This window comes from Miniopterus natalensis, chromosome 2, assembly GCF_054644295.1.
Source record: "Miniopterus natalensis isolate mMinNat1 chromosome 2, mMinNat1.hap1, whole genome shotgun sequence".
In the NCBI taxonomy this organism is placed as follows: domain Eukaryota; kingdom Metazoa; phylum Chordata; class Mammalia; order Chiroptera; family Miniopteridae; genus Miniopterus; species Miniopterus natalensis.
In genome coordinates, this window is record NC_142082.1 from 131,331,071 (window position 1) to 131,344,602 (window position 13,532).

At 43.3% G+C, this 13,532-nt stretch overlaps 1 protein-coding gene across 1 annotated transcript in view; it reads right to left on the bottom strand.

The window, feature by feature from the left end:
* MSRB3 (methionine sulfoxide reductase B3) overlaps positions 1-10,096 on the bottom strand; it is a 146,404-nt gene extending 136,308 nt beyond the window's left edge. The window contains exon 1 of the mRNA XM_087814562.1: positions 9,861-10,096. The gene's annotated coding sequence lies outside the window, so the exon portion shown is untranslated. The remainder of the gene's footprint in view (positions 1-9,860) is intronic.
* Between the last annotated feature and the right edge of the window lie 3,436 nt (positions 10,097-13,532).

Consider the following 13,532-nt stretch of genomic DNA (forward strand, 5'->3'; position numbering starts at 1 on the left):
ATTGTGTAGTTTACAGTAATAAAAGGCAGTTATCCCATAGCCAAAATGAGACTTCTGTAAGTATGTACTTGTATGCAAATCATCTACTAAATTTCATCTTAAAAGCAGCACAATAGCCCTAAGAATAATGCTCAGACACCTGAAAATATAGTTTTTAAAAGTATTAATATACTAATCACTGAGACTGTTCGATAGCCCAGTCTTAGCATAAAGAACACTGCCTGGCATAAAACAAGCAGTTGTAAGAGGATATTGAGAAGGAGTTTTTATGTCATTCCAAAATTTCATTTATGGTAAAATTTTTAAACAAAAGAGGCCACAATGAGCAGCTGAAAGCTGGGAGCAGAACCTCCATGAGTATGCACAAAGCAAGAAATCAAGTACTGTCCATAGACTCTATACGTCATAATTTCCACATATGTCTACTTTTCCAAACATATGAGAATGCTTTTATGTTTTTTTAAAAACTCATTTCAAATGTTATAGTGGCTTTGTGCTATTATGTATTTTCTCAGTCCACAGCTAAAAAAGTACAACAAGCAGAATATGGGAGGATCACCTGTTTTAAACTGAGTTAGAAATTACTCTTAATCCTGTATATTAAATATAAATATGTCACTTTAGACAAATTTATTAACAAGGAATTATTTTTAGAAACTTAGAATCGGGATTTACCTTTGGCCAAGAAGCCAGGCCCTGAGAACACATTTCCTACACCCGCATTCTTTCTCTATTTCAGCTCCATGTTTTACAAACCTCTACAGTCTGTGTACATGAAGCCCTCTCAGTGAAGTAAATTCACTCCATTTTCCTTCAGAAAGTCAGGTATCAAGAAATTGTCCCACTGTCTTCAAATCAGCACACAGCTGGTTAAGCCAATCACTAAACGCCAGGTAACAATGCTGCTCCAGGCTATCACTGCCAGTGTCAGCAGTATGGGACAGGCTGCCAGGGGGCCAACTCAAGTATATAGGAACGCTTGCAGGTAACACTTGAGGAGATGAGAGGAGAAGAACGTGGCCATGGCAATAAAAAGTGCCACAGCCCTAGCCGGTTTAGTTTAGTGGTTAGAGTGTTGGCCCTCGGACTGAAGGGTCCTGGGTTCAATTCTGGCCAAGGGCACGTACCTTGGTTGCAGGCTTGATCCCCGGCCCCAATAGGGACGCATGCAGGAAGCAACTAACAGATTTCTCTCTCTCTCTCTCCCCACCTCTCTCCCTCTCTCAGCCTCTCCCTCCCTATCTTCCTCCCTCCCTCCCTTCCAATCTCTCTGAAAAGCAATGGAAAAAATATCCTTGGGTGAGGTTTAAAAAAATAAAAGTGCTCATAAAGGACAAAACAAAAACAAAACAAAAAAAACACACCAAAAAACAGGCAAGGATTACTCCATCTGGCGGTAATACATTTGCTTCACATTCTTGGGGAAGGGGAAGGGAGGAATGGGGAGGAGACTGAGCAGAGTGTGTATGCTCAAGACCGACTGAACAACTTTTAGGATCTAGGAAGACTAGAGTACTGACCAGAGCAAGGCTTGATGATGATGAAGACACTCAGTCCTTTATCTTAAGAAAGGTAAGAAGCCACAGAAGGAGGTTAAGCACTGAAGTAGGAGCAACAGTTTTGCAGTTCAGAAAGGTCAAAGTATCCTTGGTCAATGTTTCCCATATACTGGAATGAGTAAATGTGATGTCCTGTAAACAAGGAAAGTTCACAGACAGAATGCCATACACTGATTAGGCATTTCTCAAAGCCAGATCAAATTGTATCTTCTTTTTGATGCATTTCCTGTGCCCTTCCTCTTACTCCAGTCAACAAATGTTTTCTTCTGCCCTCTATTTTTAACCTTCCTTACTCACACGTTTATCTCCAGCCCTGATTTCTCCAAGTCAGTCTTACATTTCCGATTCTACTCCACATCTCCACATGAATGTTCTACCAGCACCTCAAATGCAATAGATCTAAATACTTATTTTTTACCCCCACCCTTCTCTGAGTTCATGTTCTCTCAATTGCCTAACCTTAACCTCATCTCTTATTCATCCCTCTCTTTCCTCATATCCAATGAACTGTTTATTTCTGTCCAATCTAACTCAGCAACACTTCTCCAATCCTGTGCCTACTACCCCACCTAGTTCAGGTCTTCATTACCTGAAAAATTCTTAGAACCCTTCTTTATTGGTAAAATAGTTTCTTTCCCAATTCAATTCATCCTTTGAATTATTAGATAATACATCCTTTAATTCAACTCTGATCATGACACTTCAAGGACCCAAAAACTCCAATCACACAGTTTACTAACTTGCAAATTTCCTAGCCAAGCATTAAGTCTTCCATGATATAGGTCAAATTTAATTTTCCATCTTTATACTTTGTCTTCACACTATTGCCCTTTATATATGCCCCAATTTTTCTTCTATACCTACCCTTCTACATGATGTGGTAAATATTGGGTGCTCAACAAAAGTTTATTTTCTTCCACATTACATGGCTATATACTCTTCTTCCCCATGCCACCTCAGTTAACAGGAAAACATGCTACCATTCTATGAATTCAACCCTCACACAGTAAATTATTCACAGAAAAGCCTGTAAAATCTAGAAAACAGACAAGGACTGAGAAAGAGGAGCAATGTGTCAAAAGAAGGTGGCGACAGTGCAGGATGCCATAAAAGCTTCAGAACATTTGCAAAGGCTGGAATCATTATTCCTGGGACCATGGATCCTAACAGCCTATCAGAATTCTTCTAGATGACTAATTGGTCTAATAGAACTTATAGTCCAGTGAAGAAGGTGAATACGAATGGACTTTACAATGCAAGACGGTAAAATAGTGCCCCAATCTAGGAACAAAATGTCTTAGAAGCATAAGGAAATGACAAATTCTAAGACATAAAGAAAGTTTCACAAAGTACCATGTGACGGAGATCTTAAGAACTTCAATAAGTTATGAGAGAAAATTATTCCAGGCAGCAGAAATTATGTAAAAGAAAGGTAGAGGTGGAAAATGCTGGACATGAGAGAAACAGAAAAATAAATGATGAACTCTTGGTCCCTAAACTATTACTACTTTGAATGTCTACAATTAGTTTTAAGGAATTTACTTTTTTTTTAATCATTTTTATTCTTATTTTTTAATTGAATTTATTGGGGTGACATTGGTTAAAAAAATTACATAGGCTTCAGAGGTACAACTCTACAATGTGTCATCTGTATACTGTATTGTGTGTTCACCACCCCAAGTCTCCTTCCATCCCCATTTATCCTCCTTGTACCCTCTTTTACCTTCCCCCACCCCTTCATTTTTTGTTTTTCAATTACAGTTCACGTACAATATTTTATTAGTTTCAGGTATACACCGCAGTGATTAGACACTATGTAACTTACTAAGTGATCATCCTGATATATCTTATGCCCATCTGACACCATACATAGTTATTAGAATATTACTGACTATATTCCCTATGCTGTACATCCTTATTACTATTCTGTAACTATCAATTTGCACTTTTTAAGCCCTTCACCTTTTTCACCCATCTCTCCAACACCCCTCCTACCTGGCAACCATTAAATTGCTCTCTGGATCTATGACTCTGTTCCCGTTCTGCTTGTCTGTTTTATAGATTCAGTTGTTGATAGATATGTATTTATTGCCTTCTTCTCCTCCTTCTCCTCCGTCTTCTTCTAGAAGACCCTTTAACATTTCATGTAAAACTGGTCTGGGTGATGAACTCCTTTAGCTTTTTCTTGTCTGGGAAGCTCTTTATCTGTCCTTCAGTTCTAAACGATAGCTTTGTTGAGTAATCTTGGGTGTAGGTCCTTGTTTTTCATCACTTTGAATATTATTCCCTTCTGACCTGCAAAGTTTCTGTTGAGAAATCAGCTGATAGTCTTACGGGAGCTCCCTTGTAGGTAACTAACTGCTTTTCTCTTGCTGTTTTTAAGATTCTCTCTTTGTCTTTAACCTTTTGCATTTTAATTATGATGTGTCTTGGTGTGGGCCTTTTTGGACTCTTTTTGGGACTCTCTGTGCTTCCAAAATTTGTATGTCTATTTCCTTTACCAGGTTAGGGGAGTTTTCAGTTATTAATTTTTCAAATAGGTTTTCAATTTCATATGCTCTCTCTCTTCTCCTTCAGGTACCCCCATGATGTGAATGCTATTACACTTGAAGTTGTCACAGACACTCCTTACACTATCCTCACTTTTTTTGGATTCCTTTTTCTTTTTGATGTTCTGACTGCATGTCTTTTGCTTCCTAAGATTCCAAATTATTGATTTGATTCTGGGCTTCATCTACTCTACTGTTAATCCCCTGTAAATTAATCACTTCGGTTAGTGTATCCTTCATTTCTTCCTGGTTCTTTTTTTTTATGGTTTCCATGTCCCTTTTTATGCTGCTGAATTTATCACTAAGTTTATCTACTCTTCCCCTAAGTTTATAGAGCATCTTATATCCAGTGTTTTGAACTCTGTCTCTAAGAGATTGTCTCCATTTTGTTTAGTTCCTTTTATGGAGTTTTGTTCTATTCTTTCATTTAGGGCATGTTTCTTTGTCCCCTCATTTTGGTAGCCTCTCTATGTATCAGGTAGAGTTGCCTAATGTAGTAGGTGTCCTTTTGGGTGGTATAGCCTCCCTGTTCACCCAAGCCAGGCACTCCAGGTGCACTCCCCCCCACACACACACAATCCCCATACAGGCTGTGTACACCCTTCTGTTGTAGTTGAGCCTTGACTGTTGTTGGCACATCAATGGGAGGGATTTATGCCCAGATCCATCAGCTGCAAGGACTGGCTTCAACTACCGCGAAGGATCGGCTACGCAGGGGACCAACCCATAAAGCAGGGCTGACTTTAGTGGGGCTCTGGTGCCCATTAAGTCTGCCCCCTTCAGTGTGTTGCTTGTGGAGGTAGTTGGGTGGTGCTTCAACATGGTCTGAATCTGTCCACGGGGTGCGATGGCTCTGAGGCCTCCTGGGAGGTGCATGCCAAGGTCGGCTGCAGCCTGTGTTCTGCCTGGGTCCTCCTGGCATGAGCTACAAAGCAATCTGTAGATGGCTACTACCTGTATCAGGTTTGGAGCTGCCCAGGAGAGCCCAAGTTGTGAACAAGGCTGGCTGCTGCTAGGGTCAGGCCTGGGGCCACTTAGTGAAAGTACAGGGCACGCCAAGGCAAAATGCTGCTTGTTTTGAGAGGTATTAGGAAAGTCTGAGGCATGAGCCAAAACAGGTCATTCATATGGAAAATCCACTGGAAACCTAGTTTGGGTTGGCCTGCAAGTTGGATGGGGCAGGGTCTCAGGGAATTACCACCAAGGCAGGGCAAACACTGATAGCCAGGTTGATGGAGACTCAGATATGGTGACCATGGCTCATGGGGGGGGGGGGGGAATTAGCCAGCACTTCTGTATGGGAGAAAGCTAACCCTCCAGCCTTCACCCTAATTCTTGACAATTTGGTTCCTCCTAATATGTCCCTGGTGCCTTTCAAACTGCTGCCCCAGTGCTGGAGCTCAGAGGGAGTGAGTCAGAGTAAATCCATGCATGGGTCCTTTAAGAGGAACACCTGGACTCCAGCAGCCTTCTGTTTCACTCAGCCACAATCCTCACTGGTTTTTACAGCTAGATGGTATGGGGACTTCTCTTCCTGGCATTGAAACCCTGTGCTGGGGCAACTGGTGTAGGGCCAGGAACCCTCGCTCCTCATGAGTGACCTCCTCAGCCAAGATATCCCTTCCAATTTTTATCCACCATATGTGGGTGTGGGAACAGCATGTTCTGCATCTCTGCCCTTCCTACCAGTCTCAATGTAGCTTCTTCTACACATCCTTACTTGTAAGACTTCCATCCAGCTAGATTTCAGGCAGTTCTGAATGATGGTTGTTCTGTAGTTTAGTTGTAATTTTGATGTGGCTGTGGGAAGATGTGAGTATGCTGCCATCTTGTCCGAATCTAATGAATTTACTTTTAAGAGCTTTTTGAGCTTAGCATTTTAATTCAGTGAATTCCTGAAAATATGCAGATGATTATCTACAGGATGGATTAGTTGCTATTGAACAGGATTTTCACAACTCAGGTGGATCACAAGACTCTGTCGTAATTCCTGAATATGGTACACTTCTTCCCCACAGGCTTTCTCTTCATCAGTGGTGTAGCAGTATGAATGAACTGACCTAACATCCTAGGATCCCACTGAGGGGTCACACTCTTTTAAACACACTCTGCAATCAAGAGAAAAATATATATATTTTTTAAGGACTAAGAACCCCATAATAAAAAAGGTAATAATGTAAAATCAAACCATGTAAATGTCTGTACTACATTCTATAAAGAACTCAAGAATTACAAAAGACTTTAGGAAACCTCTAGATCAACCATTTGACGCAAATTGTGCCTATCAGGTTCTTTTTCTTAGTTTAGGATTGAGACTAAATGATTAAGCATCTCTGTAAATACTCAGGAGCCTCTGAGAAGCCACATTCAACCATGATTACAAGAAAGCAGAAATAAAATGGTCAACAAATAGAGAACCATGAAGCAAAGAAAGGCAAAGGCTAGAGACTGGAAAAGTTGCAGGTTTTCCAGTCCCTGGTCCCTAATAAGGTCTGTCTGCATTTGGCTTCCATCAAATTCCTTTCTTTCTTTTTCCTAAAACTAGTTCAAGTTCATTTCTGTTACTTGAAGCAGAAGCTTAAATGAGGAAATAACCAAAATCCTCCATAATGTCAACTGATTCATTAGTGGCCTATCTTTTCTATAGTTTCCTTTCTCTTTATTTGTATTTCCTTAAAAGCCATAAATATGACTTTGGAGACCCAGGATCGTGGTGAGCATTTTTAAAGGAAACCCACCATGCCCAGGAAGGAGAAAACATAGGAATATTCAAGCAAAAGCCCTGAAATATCTGTACAGCAAACAGAGATGTTAACTGACTGGCAAATTAAATAAGTAGCTCTCTGATTACCCTCCTATTGGAAGCCAATTTAATTCTGACTAAATCAGATGGGTAGGTCCTATTCAGTCTCCTCTGAGGTATGATCAAAAGGTCGAAAACCCATATAGGGTATTTCATCTGAAATGTCCACAAATAACTAGCCACAGTCCTCCCAACCTCAGAAAGGTTTAGGTTCTCCCCAGTGGCATGCCTAACCCAGATCCAAATTCCAAAACTGAATACCAAACCATCTTAGGGCCTGGGCTTAACTATCCCCAAAGAGCACTTAGGCATTTACTCTATAACATAACTAGCACTTTCTAGTTATCAGGTAAAGGATAGAAATTTACAGAAACTTATTATTATGAAACTCTGTCCAGGTGTGTGCATGTGCAGGGTATTACGACATCCCTGAGGCAGATCCAGGCCCCCTAAAGCTGGATCCACACCCATCAGATCTAACTACAAGTAGACCAGTTTAACATGTATAGCAAGTCAGAGTTGACAATCAGAAGTTTGAATCAATATAGTGGGTGGCTCTGCAGGATTCTATAAACAAAAACAATATTATAGGATCCTGGGGCTAGAAGGGACTTGAGGACTATGTCCATCATAATTTTACAGAGAAGGAAGTTAAACATCAGAACCAAATTCATCAGCCAAATCCCTAACTATAATGAGTAACACACATGAGATAAAATCAAAGGGACTGTCACCAGATTATGATAGAACCAAAAAGCATTTGGTTCTTTATTTCAACTTTATTTCCTAAAGTTGCTCTTTAATGGTTGAAAATTTATTTTTAATTAAAAAGTGAATAAATGTATGGTAGAAAAGCCTATAAAAAGTACTGTTGGGATATTTTTTTTTAATATTTTGTTACTTGATATTAGCAAAACAGTAAACATTTCTAACCTAATGGGTTAACATTTTACTTAAGATATTAGAGCAAGCACCTTTAAAAGTCAAATAATGGGTGTGGATTCAAAACCTAAATGATGTTGTATGCTTGCAACCTTGGCAGACAGGCAGTTTAGGCACTGTGACTAAATTCTAAATGGCAGAGAGATACTTATTTTAACACACAAAAAAATTCACACAAGGCCCTAATAAAAGTCACCAGAAATTAGACTTATGTGTCAGCTGGAACCAAAGTTAAAAGCATAAATGTTTAAATGATCTAAATATAAACTTGGTGTTCAAAATTGCTGGCAAGGGGTCACAGTATGGTGGATTTGTTCTGCAATGGCTGTTTACCACAGTATTAGGTAAGTCAACACATCACTGAGGGAAAAAATAACATACATCTATTCCCTGCACAATCCACTGTTTATGGTGCAGCACAGTTATTTTTTAGAAGACCACTGATAAAATGAGAAGTTAGAACTTGCTGTGCTTCCCAAGCGCTTATTAAAGTTACTCCTAAAATATGAATTCATAAAAAGTAGGTCTTTTTAAAAAACAAATTGAACCAGATACAAATATGAAATTGATATTAATACTTAAGTTAGTATTTATAAACTGCACATTTAATGAAAGTTGAATATTTTTTAAATCTCCCATTAATCTGAATTGGCAATTTTATGTTACATAAATTAAATCCTGAAGACTTTTTATAGAAAAAAAAAACACTAACTTTTAAAATCTATTTTGCCAACCATGCTGCAAATGGAAATATGGGAAGAGATAGCCAGAGAATGCTGAATATAACCTAAGCTTAACAGAGTCAGCTTTCAGCTAATTTATGAGTCCTATTTGTTGGCCATATCTTATTTTCAACTGTTTCGTTTACTGGGGGCAAAAACAGAAGCAAACTCAAATTTCCTAAGGAATCTCAAGTCTGAGGAATTACAATTCCTGTTCCTCCATGCCAGGTGAAATTAAGAACTGAGAAGCTGATAACTAGTTAGATACTGATCACAAGTAATAAAATTTCATGCAATTCCACATTTACCTTAAACTTTGTATTTGTGCTTTCAAACAATTCATTTTTATAATAACCTTATATTTAAAAACTCCTCACTGATATTTTCCACATGATTTAAAGAAAAGTATCCTTAAAATATTTCTAAGAATTCAAAACTGCCCCACTTGATAGCCTAGAGTCCTAACCCAAATAATGGAACGGCGCCTTTCGTTCACATAGTTTGACTTGAAACAGTACAGGGTAAAACTTAAGAAACAGACTTCGACGCTTTTTTCCGCTTAAAAACAAGACAAAACTAGTACCTGGCAAACTCGGGGTTTTGCTCGGTCCTGGCCTATTAAATACCAGCCGGCCGGCGGGAGCCTGAGCGGGCGGCGCGGAAGCCGGGCTGGCCGGCGGCGGACGCGCCCCTCCCCGGGGGCGCCCCCTGGGCTCCGGCCCGCGGGCCCCGCGCTGCCCCCCGCGCGGGCGCGCCCCACGCCCTCCCGACGCGCGGCGGGAGGCGCGGGCCTGGCTGGCACGTTCCCACGCGCCGGGGCCCGTTATCTGAGCCGCCACCTCAGCGGGGCCGACCTGCGCGGAGCCGGGGCTCAGGGGGCCCCGCCGCGAGCCCCGCGCCCCCGGATCCGGGGCGGCGTCCCCCCTCTCCCCCCCGCCTGCGGCCGGCGGCCCCGCCTGGCCCGTCTCCCGGGGGCCCGCGCCGGGCGAGAGCTTCTTCGGGCTCAGGTTCGCTCCGGGGACTGGATAAGGTGTCAGCACGGCGGCCAGGCGCCTCCCGTCGGCGGGGGCGAAGCCGCCCCTGACCCCGTTCCCGCCGCCCCTCGCCGCCCGCGCGGGGCGCTGCCCTTCCGCGCCCCTCCTCGGCTCGGGACAGGGGTATCCCCGCTAGAGGCTGAAGGGGGCGCAGCTGGCGCTCGCGGGGGACCCCGGGTCGCGGACTCACTTCAACTTGGCAGGGTCCGGGTGGGAGGGTGCGGGGAGCCGGAGCCCGAGCCCAAACTTACCGCGCTGCGCGGCTCCCGGCGCCGCGGCCGCGGCCAGGCAGAGGCAGAGGCAGAGCGAGAGGGGGCGCGGGAGGGTCCGCCGCGGGCGCATGGGAGCACCGCGGAGCCGCCGCCGCGCCGTCCGAGCCTCCCTTCCTCCCTCGCGGCTCCGGGCGACGGACGGGGCGGCGGGAGGCATGACGGGAAATTCCTGGGCACGGGCGGCCGAGTCCAAATATGAGCAAAGGAGACGAGCGGGGAGGACGGCGAGCGCGCCCGCCGCGCGAGGCCCGCCGCCCGGCCTCGGCGGCCGCCGGCCCCCGCCTGCGCCCCCGGCCTCCAGCTCCACGGAGGGAAGCCTCTGCCAGGGACTTGCCTGTCAGACGAGGGGGCCCACGGGCGGAGCCGAGCATCCCACCCGCGGGTCCCGCCTGAGACCCCCGAGGGGATAGCAAAGGGAAGAGCCACCGCCCCGAGGCCCAGCTGCGAGCCTGGGGTTTGTGGGAAGACGTGGAAGGGGGTTGAGGCGACTCTTGCGCCGCCCGTAATCAGTTGCGAGCTTTGGTAGTTGAGGGGATGAAAAGATCTGGCAGAGACCTGCCTAAGTGTGGGAGGGTGAGACTGGAGCCACACTTCCAGTTAGGCGCACACCCGGGTGAGCCACCCCTGCACAAGCCAGCACTGTAATAGGTGAAACCACCCTCCCGCATTCCAGGTGAGGGGCCTCTGCGCCAGGTGCGGGGAGCCTGTGTGTGTGTGTGAGGGGGTGTTTGCTTAGCCAGAATTGCAACCTCGTATTTGAGCACCATATATGGAGTTGAGGCAGGCTGAGCGACAGCAGTTTTTCATATTACCTAAATGCTGATGCTTAGACCTGTCCTTCTTTCTACCTCCAGCCTCTCGTCGTCCCTCCTTACACTAGCTCTGTACTTATCGTAGCTTAAGGGCAATGTTGAAATTTATTCAAAAAGGTGCTACCTCTGATGATCAAAATGTCAGTCCCAGATGTGCAATTACAGGCCTAAGCCAGTAGTTATCTGACTTTTCTTTGGCACTGATAAGTCCTCCAGGAATCACGTCCAAATGACCCTTAGCTTTTCAAGACAACATAATTATGTCTTAATTACTGTAATTTATTTATTTTTACTCATACTAATGGGACAGGCCCTGGGGGTGTAGGATGTTATGCAATTACTTAAGAACATTTTAAGATGCTACACGAATGATTTATTGATGCAAAATACTTAAGGGGTAAATGTCAAACAGATTTAGAGTGTGGGTTATTCTAACATGAACTAAAGTATGGTAATTTGTACATCACACTGCTTGAAAATGCTATATATATATTTGAAAATCAGAAACTTTATTTCAAAACAAATTCAATTTTGGCAAAGTATTAAGGCCCATATGCCAAAAACCAGTCCATTTGCAAGTGGCTCCCCTTAAATCATCTGGTACTGAGAAACACCACAGCCCACCACAGCCTTGGCAAGGGGACAGAGTTCACCCTTAATGTGCTAGCAGTAACCATGGGACTAAGGGCAGATGACCCAAGTAAACTAACTAAATAAACTAATCCAGCAAACAAGGGATTTAAAAGACACGTAGCATCATTATTCAAGTCAGGTACCTAGGAGCTGGGGAGTTGGAACATCCAGGAAGCTCTTGAGTACTACCCTCCCTTTCCTCTTTTTTGTATATGTAACCATGAATTATATAAGCATCTGTTTTCTTACTTTCCCCACAACACCTGGCATAGTTCTTTGCCCACAGCCTAAATATTCATTTTAAAACAAAGTAAAATGAACAGAGCCATTTGTAGACTGACATACAAGGAGCTCCCTACGTTTGGAGAAACGCTTGTTTCAAAGGATTGTAATAATTATGGCTATATTTAAAATATTTTAGTTGACCTTAAGTACAAAAGTGTAAAATTATAAAAAATGCAATATCATTACAACCAAGTTCATGCTAATACAACTGGAGAGTTAATTAATTGCATCCATTTAGCTGACTTGCCAGTCAGCAATACCAGCAGCTGTTCTAAAGGCTTGAATAAGTATGTTAAAGAGAAAGGAACTGAAATTACTGGGCACATAATAAATGCCCGGCACTGTGCTAGATGTTTTACACATGCTATTTCATTTAATCTGTACAGATATCTCTGAGCTTATTTTTTATCCCTATTGTACAGGTAAGGAGACCAAGGCACAGATAAGTAAATTATGCTACCAGGAAGGGGTGAAAGAGTGTTGGAATTCAAACCTCATTCCAAAGTCCATACTAATTTTACTCTTTACCATACTAATTTGTCCCATTTTCTCTACAATTAAAAAAAAAAAAAAAGTGGCATTCAAAAACTGTATTCACTGGGCTCTTGTGGTTTTAAGTAACTGGTGTGCACTCAGGTTACCTCGAGTAACAGGGGTAAAGAATACATGTGGAAATAGGGCCAGAGACTTAACCGGCTTGTCAAGTCATCTTCTGTGGGCCTGGGGATGGGGGTGGGGGTTGGGACCTGCACTTTTGATAGATGTCAGGAACAGGAAAGGTTCTACCCTCTGACCACATTCCTGTGAGTTTTGTAACTTAACCACTGATATTTAAATCATATATTTCACAATGTTTTCTGTAATGTCTTTTTTTATTATAATCTGAATAACAATCATGTTACCATATTACCTTAAACACTGTTTGTTTTTAAGACAAAGGACCCAGAGGAGGTAACTTCTTTCCCTGCTTTCTATATACCATCCCTTCCCCAATCTAGTGGTGAGCCAGTAAATGCTTACCTAGATCTGGAGGAGGGAGAACTGAATTTTAACAAAAACCAATCTCTGTGCTGTCAGCACTCCCACCAACCTGAGTCTCTGAAGGGATGCCCACTACCAACTCTCGGGCCTGCAGGACAGGGCCCCAGCACACCACTGCCCTAGCTGCTCATGAAACGTCTCAGAATACAGCAGAAATTCAGGTTTTCACAGCCACACCTTTCCCCACTTCTGCTCCCACTATCAGCTGCCATTTCTCTCTCCATAGCCCCAGAGGGGAAAACTTGATTCTCTCAGAAAGACTATTCAATGACTATTTATCAAGTGCCATTATCCCTCAGCAAGTTCTTGCATGAGACTAGGTCATAAGCCACTGAGCAGCCTGTAGATTGGCTCTCTCCCAGCCAGGTGTCCTCTCCTACTTCAGCTGTGGCTAGGAGGAAAGACATGTTACACAATGTGGTCATCTATGCTAAACACACACACACACACACACACACAAACAAAAACAGGCTATGGTTCTACCTTTTAAGGACAGCCTCTTTCAAAGGGAATCTGTAAGCACGACAGGCATGCAAACTGTAATCTCTCTGACATACTAGTCTCAGTTCTTTCCAAACATCCCCTCAGCCACTACACGAAGCTTTGGGACTACCCCCACTCCACATCCCCCAAGGCATATCTTGGTTGAATGCCAACCACTGCAAACAGGAGCATGGACACATTAGGACCCGATACCATCCAAAAGCCCCAGTCATGGTGAGAAACCCCTAAGTAGTACTTAAATTCAATGACTATTTATCAAGTACCATTTTCTAAACCAATAACGATCAATTGGTGAGTAAGGGAAATTACCTCTTACGGGGATACAACAGGCTCTCCAGAAGAAAGTTTTTCAAATACGCTCAATCCAAACTCCCCA